The sequence below is a fragment of the Podarcis gaigeae genome, assembly GCF_964106915.1.
Source record: "Podarcis gaigeae genome assembly, chromosome: 1".
Classification (NCBI taxonomy): Eukaryota; Metazoa; Chordata; class Lepidosauria; order Squamata; family Lacertidae; genus Podarcis; species Podarcis gaigeae.
Window position 1 is genome coordinate 91,880,895 of NC_139678.1, and position 15,085 is coordinate 91,895,979.

A 15,085-nucleotide genomic window follows, 5' to 3' on the forward strand; every position below is an offset into this window, starting at 1 on the left:
AAGTGGATCTTCTTCCTCTACCATCCACCCAGACAGAAGAGGCAAAGTTCCCTGTCCAAATTTAACAAAGGATGTCATTTTCTCCCAGAGCACCACTTCATAGCCATTCAGTGTTGGGTGAAGGCAGCACCTGGAATTATAATTCACAGGTAGTATCGTAAGGGATAAATATTAGCTATAGCTATATAGAAGAACTATAGCTCCAGCATTTGTTTAGGGAGATGCAGTACATCAAAGAAATATTAGACTTAATTGGCTGGTGATATCTTGTTTTACCCTTGACAAAATTCCTGGCAAGTCTTTAAAACAATTTGGTCTCATTTTTTTACACCAGGGTTTGATGAGCAGCATGAAGACGGTTTGCTGCTGTTCACAAAGTCCAAGACTGTCTCTAGGGCATACTCACTGGACAAAATTCTCCTCTAAAAGAACATTTGTTCACACATGGGAGTTCTGAAAATCTGTTGTTTCTCAGTCTACAATTAGTCAACTGCCTATAAAGCTGGAAGCTTTAAAGGACATTCTTGATCAAAGAAATACCCAGCACTTCTGCATAACTTTGGAGAATAGGACAAATGCTGCACAGGATCCCCAAAAATCATCATCAACTTTAGAGGGCACAAGATATAACTCAATTTCATAACATATCAAACAAAATCCATCCTTGATTAAACACTACAGAATAATTGTTTACAAAAACAAAAGGATGAACAAATAGATGCTACCACTGTATTAAATCTCTAGTGGTGATCAATTTAAATACTAAATAAGAAGCAGATGGTTCATGGACAAATTGGGCTGCTGCAAATGAGGGCTGGTGTGTGGTGTGTTTGTACTTCAGAATGGAGTTGTCAAACTGTTCATGATAGTGCCTCCCCTAGGTACATACATGTAAATTTATTCAGCTTTGACTCTTTAAAATACACTCTATTGTGAAAAGGAATGAGCCCGGTTCAGATATCTTTTAAAATAACTAAAACCACAAGTGTAGAATTATAAATGAAGATGCTCATCCCATTTATTTGTACAGTTAACTCACATCTTGTGCACATTTAACCTGTGCGATTGCAGCTTTACACACTTGACAGCCGGTGGACTGGCACTGCACAAATTAAACACACACACGGAGGAAAGCCTAAAAGCTCTTTACACTGTGAGGAAACCTGGCACAGAAATACTGTATTTTTCCATGTATAAGACGACCCCTGTTTCGCTTTATTTTTAACCCAAAATTAAGAAAACAAATATCTAAATAAGAAGTGAAAGTCCGGAAAATCAGAGGTGGCCGAAACGTTGTTGAGCTTTTTTTGGGTGATCACTTTCAAAGTTTACAGCACACAATGGTGCCAAAGCAAAGGCAGCTGCTGGGGCACCACATTTCCCAGAGTCCGACAAGGAAGCAGACAGCTTAAAATCTCTCTGGCTTGTGGGGGGGGGGGTGTCAAGACTCACCCTGTGCACCAGCTTTGGAAAAGTAGGGGTGCTTGCATGGGAGCAGTTTCAGGGCTGTTTTGACTATACACAATTTCAGCTTTATATGTCATCCCTGGAACATAACCCTCATGCAAGTTGCGAGTCAACTGTACTCAGATTTCCTACTCAAAAGCTCGTTTGGAGCAGGCCTGGCAGGCAATACCAAAGTGTTGGATCCAACACACTTAATAATCAGTGTCGTGGGCTTCGACAAGAACCTATCCCTTCAGCTCCACATAAATGATATCTTGCATAAACTACATTAACTGCATTTCAAATGCCTAAGAAGTCTGCGAGGTGTTGTCAACTTAGTTTTTCAGGCATGGTCAGACCTCCCTGCCTGCCCACCCACACCCCACCCACCCAAAAAACCCAGGAAGATCTATCAAGTCCCTAGAGGGCTAGACAACATGGCTGGTGGGCTTCCGTGAGCATGGTGGGTGATAAGTTGTGTAAGCCTGCCTAATCTGAACAAGATGTTAACTCAAAAAAACCATTCCAAAAACAGCCTTTCTTTAATCAATGTGGTGATAGGAGATTTTAATCTTCAAGAATTCTAGGTAAGATAAGCTACTCTAGGAAACACGATGACACTGTAGAGTTCCTATTCCCCAAAACACACTTTGCTTGCAACTATTAACTTACACTTTTTGACATGGACCACTTGATTGTGAATATAGCTGGATAGGGAGCGAAAGCTCTAAAAGGTCATGAAGTTTATTTGTTCCTCTTTCCTGTTCATTTTCCCATTAACATCTAGGGTCTTAAAGGCCCTGTAATTTGCAGCTCCTTCTCAGAAGATCAAAGGTGGTTATAAATCATACTTTCATTATAAAATGTATGTTTTTTAAGAGTAAACTTCCCTTTCAGTGACATATAACCCCTGAAAGATATTTAGAAGTGAACTGTTCACTGGGGAGAGTGAGAGATAGAGAAGTGGGATATATCTCCTTAAAAAGCATTTTAGGACCGAATTACTCATGCAAATAGCTGCGAGATTGCCATCCCTTATTATTCCATTGTTATTTCTTGTATACTGTTTTATATTTGTATCTACCGATCTTTAATGTTGATTACGTTATATAAAACAATTAACAACTATTTATATTAAGGCGGTTGCATTATAATATACAATCACCTCCCCATTTGTTTGCGGTCAGCATGCGTGTGACAGCTGACATGCATGCCATTTTCGGTGCCGAAAGGGGGTGGGGGTGGAGGTGGAATGGACTAGCATGCATCTTGCTGATGTGTGCAGTGGCTAGGAATGGAACCCCCGCATAAGTGGGGATTCTCCCGTAATCAACTTCTAGATCTGATAAAATTGTATTCAGACTAAGCCCAGATTCTTACAAGATTTTGTACAGACACCCAGCTACCTGAATCATTACCATGCTACTCAGTACATAAGAAACTTTTATTTACATCAAGTAGACCAGTACTGCTTACTGTGACAATGCACAAGTCAAATATAGGTCTACCTGAAAAGTAGAAATAACAACTTTAAAATATGCATTTTCTCACGTACAGGAGGAAGCATATTTTTGTCTTTAGATATCCTACTTCTACTGACGTACAAAATTCAAAACACATGGTTTCAAGATTTCAAAATGTCCCAAGGAAAGCAGGCCATTCCAAATAAGCACAAGTGGCACATAAATTCAAAAATCAGGTACATATTCAGTACAAACTAGGAATATGCACATAATGATATAGAAACATGTATTAAAAAGGCACAGTTGGACAGTCTGAAAATGATGTGCTTTTATTGTTCATAATGATACAACTGTCAGCAAAAGCTCTTCACATGAGACAGCTTTGAGTAAAATCCAATTAAAAATCCACCTTGGGGAATAGATGTAGCTCCTAAACTGGGTCTGAATAATTCTTCTCGTTTAATTTTCTAATTTAATGTTGTTTGTGTATACGTTTTTTATTTTAGTTGCAACATATTCAATATGAGTTGTTTTGCAAAAGGAACACAATTCAATTATTACTTAAGCATTTCACATATGAAACCTTAACAACCAATCAGGACTTAATTATAAGGTCAGACCTATCAGCCAACTAATGAAGACTCCCCAACCCCAGTGCCCTCCAAATGTTTTACACTACAGCACCCATCAGCCTCAACCAAGTTAAAGTTGTAGTACCAAACAGCTGGAGGGTACAATAATTTTCTTATTGGGGAAAGCTAAACTGATGCTTTCTGTCAAAGTATAGCTCCCCAATGCTGCCATAACATTGAAACTCTTTTTTCAGGCAAACTCACTAGAACAATATAAACAGAATCAGTTTTATCAAAGTTTTTCTCAATCTCCTACTAGTTATATTCACACCAAACAGTGCAAGTAGTCTGAAGTGCATGAAAATAATATTATTAATGGCTATTGGCCAAGATGGAGAAGATATGAATCCTCACATTTGATGTACTGCTTCAGCCAAGTTTCTTGGAAGGTCAAAATGAACAAATATTCCCAGTGAGTAATCTTGTAAACCCTGCATAAAAACACATTCACAGTACAAAGCATTCATGGGAACAGTATACTAGATGTTCTGATCTTGAAAGCCTCTTTTTAAAAAATGAACTGGGTTTGGGGAGATTAACCCTAAATGTAAATAGAGACATTGGTAAAATGTCAAATCCCAGCCAATGTATGCGTCTTTCACTGTCCAGCTGAGACAGCTGCAGGCTCTGAAAATAAATGGGTACTTTTCCAGTGGGAAAACACACTGTCCCAGCATCCTGGAGGCTGGCAGGAAAAATCAGCTTAGCCAAAGACCGAATGATCTTATTCAACAACTATGATTCCCACGGAAATAGAACAAGGTCCCTGATAATGTCAAAATAACAACAAAAATAGAAACTGAAAATATGACAGTGGTCAAACGACACAATACATAAGGTTTCACTTACCACATCACAATGAAATCTGCTCAGTGAATGTGTATAGCAAGATATTATACTTCATTGCTCATTTAGCAACAGCAGAGTAAACGAAAAGCAGTACTGCGGGGCTGTCAGCCAACACTATCCCTTTTGAAGTTTGCTCAGCAATCAGACATCAGGATTTGTTATTATGAGTTTACCATTAGGAAGAAAACCATATACTAATTCTGGGAACTGTACATGTATAGTTCTTGACATGTACTATACCAAATTCCACAGGGAGGCAACTTAAATTATCCTACCATAATATGGGAAGAATGCAGCACTTTTAGATCCCACTAATTTAAAGATGAGTATCTTAAATAACAGAGGACCATGCTTAAACTTCCTAATGCACTTAATGGGGCTTGGGAGTGTTTATGTCATATCTCAACCAGCACTCCCAGCCAGGGGACAAGATTGAAACCCAAAAAGGCACAGAGTTATGTATCAGATCATGTACCAGTTCCAGATCCAGGAATATTGCATACCCAGCAGTGCAAGAGTCCACACCCACTACTGCTGGTGTAAAATAATCTGTGATGTGGGCAGTAAATATATACAAAGGTATGCACAGATGCTGCATAAACCTCCCACTCCTATGTTTATATATAAGGATCATGGCAATAGATATAACATATCACAGGAACAGTGGTGTGATGTCTGGGTACCCACTGCATCATGTATATAGAACAATCAGTTTCACAAATGCATAAACCAGCCTGTAGAAAAGTCAGTATCCAGGCAAGATGAAGCCTTTCCCCCATAGGAACTGAAATCCAACCCATTCAAGACTTCCAAGTATCTGTTTAAAGCAAGCTTGTATTCCAGTCATGTTTTTCCCTTTGAGAAGATGATGGCATCTGACTCCAAAGCACTAAAGCAGACAAAATCTAGCATGAAGATGCTGCAAGATTTGACATTTTTCATGTAGCAGCAAGTCAATATGACACTTGCAAGCATAGTGTAACTAAGTAAAGCTTTGAGCCCACTGATAATAGGCAATGGGTGGCAATTACATTCAAAGATTCAAAAGGAAGGAAATGAGAAGTGCAGAGGCAGTGAACAGTACAGCCTTGATTTTGGTCCTTGAATTCCACAGTAGACTCCGCATAACCTTCATATAACCTCCAATGATTCATAAATGAAGCTTGAAAGTCTAGCCCTACCATACCCAAACTCACTCAAAATCCCTTGTTTCCACAAATAGACTAAAAAGAAAAAGGAAAGAAAGTGACATTTGTGTCTTCACTTACCCACAGCCTTCAATCTAAGATCATTCAAACATATTGGTCTACCTTCTCAGCATGCTTCACAATAGATCAAGATTCAGGAAAGTCACAGTGGTCTCTCATGTGCAATTACTGGCCCTCTTACAGTCTCACCTTATCCAACTTTCTGTTACAGTCCATGACTCTCAATAACTTTTCAACACCAGTCACTTGGAACCCATTGAGGGAGACTGCTGTAAGCTCAGAATCAGGGTACCATAGTCTTTTAGATAAGCATGCATGCCCACAAATGAATTATTATGGTTCTTAGTATATAAATAAGCTGATGTGATAAGCAATTAATGCTCTTGGGCTAAACACAGGGACAATGGATAAAATCATCATAGGTACAGAAAACCATAAAAAAATGTTGCTCAAAATTCTCATCCAAACAAATGTATAGTTCATTCATTTTAATATTATGTATTCCATAGGTTTTTACTGTGCATTTAGGACTTTGTAATCCTTGCTAATCTGCCTGGCTTAAATAAAATTGATAAAACTCTGTGCAACACTAGAAACATAACAATGCAAAACATCCAACTAAGGGTGGAAGAGTATTTTGTTTGATTCACATTTTTGAGTGAAGTGACCTAATTTGCAGCTCCTGGACTATTACATCCATCTGAATATAATCAGCCTTTGAATTTCCAAGAATTCAGTAATACAGTTCTCGGCTCATAAAACATACCAAAATGTTTTAAAATTTGCATATTTGAGAGCAACATACAATGATACATGCGTTCATAGGAACAAAATTCTTATTTTATTGTGATAAAACTTGATGGGTGTTTTTTTTAAAGGGATATTAAAGTGAAAACAGGAAAGAGAAGACTTATGAATGTGTACATGAGAAAGTGGCACAGTCCAGAAACAGACTGATTTGTCTATCCATGGATACAGGGGGTTAAGACAATGGGCTGGTTCAGTCAACCATATCTTGGAGCAATAAGTGAGATGTGAATAACCTTTCCCCCAAGCATGCAACCATTATGTCCCTCTCTTCATGAAAGCCTCAACCAAAGCTGGTAGCCACTAATTAACCATTGTTTCAAATTTATTCCAAACTGGGGGGGGGGGGGGGAGAGATTACTGACCTTGGAACATGCCAGGATATTAAAGCAACTTCAGGCTATGTTTCACTATCCTGGCTTGTTTCTAAGCTGTTACCACACTCCCTTGTTTTGCTCATGATGTTTGCTCACAATAGAGTTGTATGTGCAAGCATGTAATTCAACTTACCAAGCAGAGCTATGATTGCCCAAACACAACTTAATGCTTGGCAACGTCCAAACTCCTATTTTAGTGACACAGACCACAATGAAAGAAATGTAGGGAAATGAACCTCTTAAAACCTTTTCCAAACAAACATTTGTAAAGGCTTAGCAAAAAAAGAAAAAATAGGGACACCTCATGGTTCCCAAAGTAGTTGAACCCTATGAATTTATCAGCAAGGGTTTACTCAAGCCTTCCACTAGAGAGCAATCTGGAACTCAAGAATGCTTTGCAACAGACTCACTTTTAGTGACCTTGCCAAGTCACTTCTGGACTCAAGAGTTCCCACTTGTGAAGCAGAAACGATGACGCCTACTCATTTCCCTAGTAAAGTTGAAAGGATTTTAATACTTGCAAAATCTTCGAAGGTGAAAAGAAATGTCACTGATTTTTCTTCTTTTAGCACAGACATTCAGGTGTGAGGGGGTGAGAAGAGACACTATAGGACTTAACAGGTGAACCAAGTTAAGACTTCTTATTTAATTGCAATAGTTTTGAGAAATATTTTTGTAAAAATGTACATACCGCATATACTCGAATATAAGCCGACTTTTTCAGCATATTTTTTATGCTGAAAAAGCCTGCCTCGGCTTAGACTCGAGTGACGCCTCTCGCAAAGGCAGGCACAGGAGCCGTGGCTGGGAGAGGTGCTGCGCTGCACTGTGCCTCTCCCAACCGGACTCCTATGCCTGCTCTTGTGAGCGGCAGAGGTGGCGGCAGAGGGACAAGCGGCTGCTCCTTCCTCCTCCTTCCACTGTTGGGGGCAGTGGAGGGGGAAGCAGCAGCCGGAAAGGGCTCCTTTCGGGCTGCTCCTTTCTCCTCCTCCTCCACCTCTGCCACTGTCAGCGGCGGCGGAGGAGCGAGCAGCCCAAAAGCAGCCCTTTCCAGCTGCTTCTTCCTCCTCCGCTGCTGCCACCACCAGGTTTGTGGTGTGGTGAACCGGCTTATACTCGAGTCAATAAGTTTTCCCAGTTTTTTTGTCCTAAAATTAGGTGCCTCGGCTTATATTCAGGTCGGCTTATACTCGAGTATATACGGTAATATGACGGTTATGAGAAATCATCTTACATCATTCTATGGAGAGTCCCCCCCCCCCCCCCCGCCATTAAAATTGGCTATTTTACTGTTTCAGAATGATGGGGTATATTGTGAGCCACAGTTTCCTCCAAGCCTTTAATTTATTAGGAGGTGATGGAACCAGGCCTGGAAAAGGAATAAACAAGCAGAGATATGACAAAACGAAGGTGGTGGAAGACATGACTTTAAAGGCACAGAATATAAATGAAATGCAAAGTGTATGTCTCTTGAGGGGAAGAGGAGGTGTACACATTCCTCCAACAAAAACTCACAGAAGAGAGAAAAATGATCAATTTTTCATATATCAGTATGTGCAGAGACTCCTCAGGGGAGAGGCTTGGAAAAAATGAAGTCAAAACCGGTAGACGTTATGAGGAAGTTGGAAAGAAGAGCTGTGATAAAAGAGCAAATGAAATGGAGATTACTAGATGTTCAGAGAAGTATTTGGTGGGGACAGGTTAGCTCACAGGCTATTTTAATAAAATGACAACTGACACCCGAGCCAGAGCAAAGGTTGCCATCCTAAATAGAGCTTTGGACATTATCACATGCTGTTTACCAACCAATAGATACAAAACGGTGATCCGTAAGTGTTCATGATCATAGTAGAATAATTCATTTTGTTTTGGGGTCAGACTCACTTCTAGCCTTCTTTTTCTACAGCAAAAAAACAAAGCACAAGACGGATTGTTCTAGGTCAGCCATTCAACTCAGCATTTTCCAGATGTCGGGACTACAACTCCCTTCATCCCTGTCTGCTGGTCATGCTGGTTGGGGCTGATGGGATCTGGAGTCTAACAACATATGGAGGGGAGCAGGTTGGGGGAGGCTACTTTAATTATTTAAATGAATCTGGTTGTTGCACACTCATTTTATGGACAGTGCATTATTGTTAACCATAAAGATCTCTTTACCCTGGCCTCTGGCATATGAGATAGATAGATAGATAGATAGATAGATAGATAGATAGATAGATGATAGATAGATAGATAGATAGATAGATAGATAGATAGATGATAGATAGATAGATGATAGATAGATAGATAGATAGATAGATAGATAGATAGATAGATGATAGATAGATAGATATTTAGGACCCACCATATTCTTTTAATTCTATTTCTTTTACCTGTTATTAATATTGTATTTTTAAATTGCTGTAACCCATCCAGATATCCTGGAGTGAAAGGCAGTTAAGAAATTGAATCAACAATAATGATGACAATTATCATCACACTACTGGCTAGGGGAGAGAAAACAGCAAAGTTTATGTGTGTGCCTACTTTGCTGTGTGCAAACGTACAGCCAATTAAAGCTTCCCGATGCTTATACTTACACTAAAACAAGTACAGTATGATAGCTATGCACACACATTAATTTCCTATATTGGCATATACCTGTTTAGGAAAATATAATGCAAGAAGTGATTATGTTGTGAATTGAAACTGAAAGATCAGTCAGGCCCTTCTGCAACAGTGGCCATTAATTTCCAAGGTTAAAAACAAGCTTAGCAGTGGTGGTTCTTCATTAGTGGAATTTGCTCCACAGGAGAGAATCCAAATCAATTTTGAGTGACCCCTTCTAAAGGGGGTCATGGGAAACGCTTTGCTGCCCCCCACTCCATACCAGGCATTTGATCTGTAGGATGCTGGAAGTCAAAACCGAAAAACTACTCTATTTTATACTACTTTTGTGTTACTGATTTTAAGATTGAGTTTTTAATGCCCAGTTGGTATTACTGTATTTTATATTCCCTGTAAGCTGCTTTGAGAACATCTCTTGAAAAGCAGGATACATATTTAATAATAAGATGTCCTAAGGGGACTGACAACATTGCTGGGTTCAGTGTTTTCCCAAATGCACTACACACCAGGGGCATGAACAGAGAGAGACAAATTCGATTTTTTTCACTTACTGAATTAGCTACACACACACACACGTGTCAAAGGTACTCAGTACATTAAATTATCCAGGATCCAGCAAGGAAGGGTAGATAGGGCAATAAAAACCAATCAAGTAGGTAGAAACTCAGAAGGCAGGCAAAGCAAGCAGGTGAAGTGGGAATGTGTCTGACAGGCACAAAAGAACAACTGCTTCCCTAATCTCAGAGCAGCAGAAGCTCCTTGGATTTGACAAAGGCCCTCAGCAAAGGATCCTCAACTAACTTAATTGCCAAAAGAGAAGAGAACAGGTCCTCTTCCAGAAGACTAACTGGTAAAAATATACACAGCAGAGGAAAAGAATAGAAATTGAGAAATGGAGTCTTCTAAGACTCTGCATTAGGATCATTGCTCTTTAACAATCTGGAGTTCGCAGGTATCAAGATATAGTCTGAAGGCACACAAGGTCAACACCTTGCTGAAGCTAAGAAGGTCATTTCAGTGTTCGGACAGGTGACCACATGTACCATTCCTTGAGTTCCATGATGGTTTTATTTAAAGACATTTGTATGCCACCTTTCGTTTTTTACAACCCTCCCAGGGCAGCTAATAACAAATAGCTTGAAAACCCACCACAGCAGCAAAGCTAATAACTTCTATGAACCATATATAATATAATATAATATAATAAATTTATTATTTATACCCCACCCATCTGGCTGAGTTTCCCCAGCCACTTTGGGCGGCTTCCAACCGAATATTAAAAACAATACAGCATCAAGCATTAAAAACCTCCCTAAGCCTTCAGTTATCTTTTAAAAGTAAAATAGTTGCTTATTGCCTTGACATTTGCTGGGAGGGCGTTCCATAGGGCAGGTGCCACTACCGAGAAGGCCCTCTGCCTGGTTCCTTGTAACCTCACTTCTTGCAGTGAGGGAACTGCCAGAAGGCCCTCGGCGCTGGACCTCAGTGTCCGGGCTGGATGATGGGGGTGGTGATACTCCTTCAGGTATACAGGTATACACGTTGATTAAAACAGTTTAAGCAACATATTGTCATGCTGGACAAATAGAAAAAGACTTCACCTGAAGCTGAAAAGAGTTTCCCCAGCCACTTTGGGCGGCTTCCAACCGAATATTAAAAACAATACAGCATCAAGCATTAAAAACCTCCCTAAGCCTTCAGTTATCTTTTAAAAGTAAAATAGTTGCTTATTGCCTTGACATTTGCTGGGAGGGCGTTCCATAGGGCAGGTGCCACTACCGAGAAGGCCCTCTGCCTGGTTCCCTGTAACCTCACTTCTTGCAGTGAGGGAACTGCCAGAAGGCCCTCGGCGCTGGACCTCAGTGTCCGGGCTGGATGATGGGGGTGGTGATACTCCTTCAGGTATACAGGTATACACGTTGATTAAAACAGTTTAAGCAACATATTGTCATGCTGGACAAATAGAAAAAGACTTCACCTGAAGCTGAAAAGGCATCAAATTCAGCGCCAGTCAGGCATCTGTGGGGGAAAGCTCTCTACACGCAGGGAGCCATGACTGAAGATGCCCTGTCTCCAGTCACCACCTACCCCAAAGCAACGCAAAGAAAAGGCACAACATTTGGACAGACTCATGTACGATTGAGGGCTTTAAATGGGCAGCACCAGCATAACTGTTTTAGAACTAGTGAGATACAGTCCTTTCAGGTGACCTCAACAAGTATCCTAGCAGTGGTACTTTGCATTTACAGTGGTACCTCGGGTTAAGAACTTAATTCGTTCTGGAGGTCCGTTCTTAACATGAAACAGTTCTTAACCTGAAGCACCACTTTAGCTAATGTGGTACCGCTGCCGCTGCACCACTGCCGTGCAATTTCTGTTCTCATCCTGAAGCACAGTTCTTAACCCAAGGTACTATTTCTGGGTTAGCGGAGTCTGTAACCTGAAGCATCTGTAACCCAAGGTACCACTGTACTCAAGTTTCAGAGAAGTCTTCAGGGTCAGCCCCAGGAACAACCCATTTCAGTTATCTGATCTGGAGGCTCCCAGAGCACCTATAACTATAGGTTTGAGTTACAGAGGGAGTTGCAGCCGGTGAAACGACCTAAGCCAGCGAAAGTCACTGCATGGCATGGTTGCCAACTGGTTCCCCAGTGACAAAGCTGGATCCATGGCATCCGCATACAGTGAACCTGAAACATTTCCATTATGCGAAAAATTAGTTTTAGTTTACTAGCCTTCAAACAATCTATTCCTATTCTCAGACACTGATTCAGAACCCAATTTTGAATCCAGTGTAAAAGAGTAACAGAGCCAAGGGTGCCATTGGCTTACTGATACCACCTCTCCAAATCCCTTCTTTTCAGCAATTTTATGGAGCTTTCCATAACATTATCATGGAGATGTGTGAAATTTAAAAAATGATTTCGGCATAACTTGTGGAAAATGTCATAAGGTTGACCGTGGGGAAGGGGGGAAAAGATATTCCTAAACCAAATGAGAATACATAACTGGTTAATTACCTTGAAAGAATGAGCTAATTTGCTTTTTCTCCATATTCCCAGAATGACAAAAAGCCAGAATAAAAGATATGTCCCTTGATAAAAATTGAAATATTACTCCATGTCCAACCATGGTTTGATTCTGCTACACATAATCAAATTCAGAAACAGCCTCAGGCCAAGAAATGGCTGTACCTCAGACTGAACTGAGTGCTCTGCTGATAAACATCAGCTTGGAAATAGTAAGCAATTGTTTCCTCTCTGTTCTGCTGGCTCAAGGACCTGAAAGAGCTTAAAATTTTAGAAGTTACCCTGCTGAATCTCTGCAGATTTATTCATCCCATAACCCTCTCCATCAAGGCCTTATTTACACAAATAAGCAGACACACACAAGGGCCACTTGCAATCCACACCGACAAACTATTCACTGACAGTTTTCACACCATTACGGAAAACCAAAGGGAATGATTTCCAAAAGGGACAATGAACCTGGTGGATCTTCATAAGCACTAACAACCTGGTACACAGGGAAGCCCTCCCCCCCCAGTAAGGATTTCAAAGTGCACCATGTTAAAGTCTAAACAAACTCTCAAACCTATGCCTGTTTACCTTGAGTTCAATAGGGCTTACTGCCAAGTAAGGAGGGCTCCACAAATTCCATGGCAAACATTCCTTCCATCTCTGGCGAGTATGATGAGGATTTGCACTTCTCCACGTCTTGGAGGGGACAGAGATTCAGTCATTCACCCACAGCATGGACAACGCTCCCCACCCCCTTCTTAAGCTTCAAGTCAGAGAAGGATAATCAGAGATCTTAAATCAGGGGTAGCCAGCATGGTGCCCTCCAGATAATTATGGACTACAACTCCCTTCATCCTTGACTATTGGCTATGCTGGCTGGGGCTGGTGGGCGTTGTAGTCCAAAAGAGCTGGGGGCCGTCACTTTGGCCATCTTGTATTGCGTTGCACTTTAGAGTCACTCACAATGCTTCCTAAGTATAGGACAATAGCAATTATGTGTGTGCATTACTCACAGGCAGGACAGTGCCACATTCACTCAGAAGAAGTGCCACACCTTTAGCCCTGGCCCAGCCACATGACTGACACCAGAATTTATCTGAGAACTCAGTCACAGCAGATGCACTTTAATAAAAAATTATTTTCTTGATTTGCAAAACAAATAGAAGTGAACATGAGATAGAGCTAAGTATGACAGACTGGACCATTGCTTTGGCCAGGCAAGAGAGGGGAAAGGATGGAACTGACCACTTTGTAAGTTTTATAGGTCAAAGGAGGAGTTGGGAAACCTCAACGGAGCAAGATTGAATGTCCTTGAAATAGCCAATCAGGAGAAAGAGAAAGGCACCCAAAGAAATAAAGTAATAAATGTCAGGTATTTCGAAATAAATTGGTATTTAATCAGAGCAAGTGCCTTAAGATTTTGTTTGTTCATTGGCATAACAAAAGTCTACCATATAGATGCAAAGTCCTCTGGTTCAGTGTCCCTCCTCAGTACTTTCAGATGGTTGAACAGGAGAGGCAGGCACTTTCAGCACACACAACAGTGTGTGTGTACATATGTCTATCTCCAATTCCCTTGGCAAGAAACTTGAGGCCTATAATTTCAGTCATAAAAGGGGCCCTGAGGAGGAAACTCATCAGGGAGCTGCAAAACATTTAACAGCTGGTTAGTACAGCCTGGTCCAGTATCAGAAAATGTATATTTCTGCTCATGTTAATGGACCTTGTACAATAAACATTTCACTGACAGGGCAAAAAACTCACCTAGCCAAGCCTTTAACTTGAATTCTGCATAGATTCAACCTACCGTGGACATGCATTGGCCTTCACCACCAATTTCTCTGTCAACTGTATGGCCTCATATCTGCAGCTAACCATTGCAAATGTGAACTGCGAAAAGTAGAAGACACCATGCCCTGTATTTAGCATTATTTGTTAGAAACAAAATGCCTAACAGGCTTGAGTGTGCTTTCTTTGTGTGGGTTTTCTAATCCATTTTAGAGTACCCTAACTCCGCCTCTCATTTAAGAAGGATTTCTCCTCCTTCCCAAATCCCTCGCCATTCACCATGCTACTGGGAGTCCAACAACATCTGGAAAGCCACATGGTTCCCCGTCCCTCTTCTGGGTCCTGGGGAAATAGACCTCCTCCTCTCCTCCCTGCTGCCTCAGCAACAATGCTTTTAAAAAATGGTTTTGGTCTCCACTAGACTTAAGCCGTATTCACTTGCAATTTAAATTGGATTTTAAAATAGCCAGGCTAATAGATACAAGCAAAACCTATGTTGCAACTACCTTCCTTTCCCATATGGAACTGACCTGACCAGTGACCATTTACACTTTCCCCCCTTCCACAATATTGTGAATTAATAATAGCGGATTCTCAGCTTTTGCTATGAATCTCCGCGCTGAGCCTGTTTTACAAACCCAGCATTATCTAATTATAGCTCCCTCCATTTAATTGCAATGTACCCCTGCCCTATTTCTCCTGCATCTCTGTGCGGAGGGGGCGGAGGAGGGGGGGAAGGTTGCAATCATCCTTCGTTTGATGAGCCCTCATTTAAAATTCCACGGCTTTGCTGCACGGACTTAACCGTTAAACTGATTTATGTTGCATAAAAGATCAAACCGGATCACACCTTGTGGCCAAATAACCATTAAAAGGTTTCTGTAAAGA

General features: G+C 40.8%; 1 protein-coding gene across 8 annotated transcripts in view; it reads right to left on the bottom strand.

The window, feature by feature from the left end:
* SEMA5B (semaphorin 5B) overlaps positions 1-15,085 on the bottom strand; it is a 353,564-nt gene that overhangs the window by 277,283 nt on the left and 61,196 nt on the right. The window lies entirely within an intron of this gene.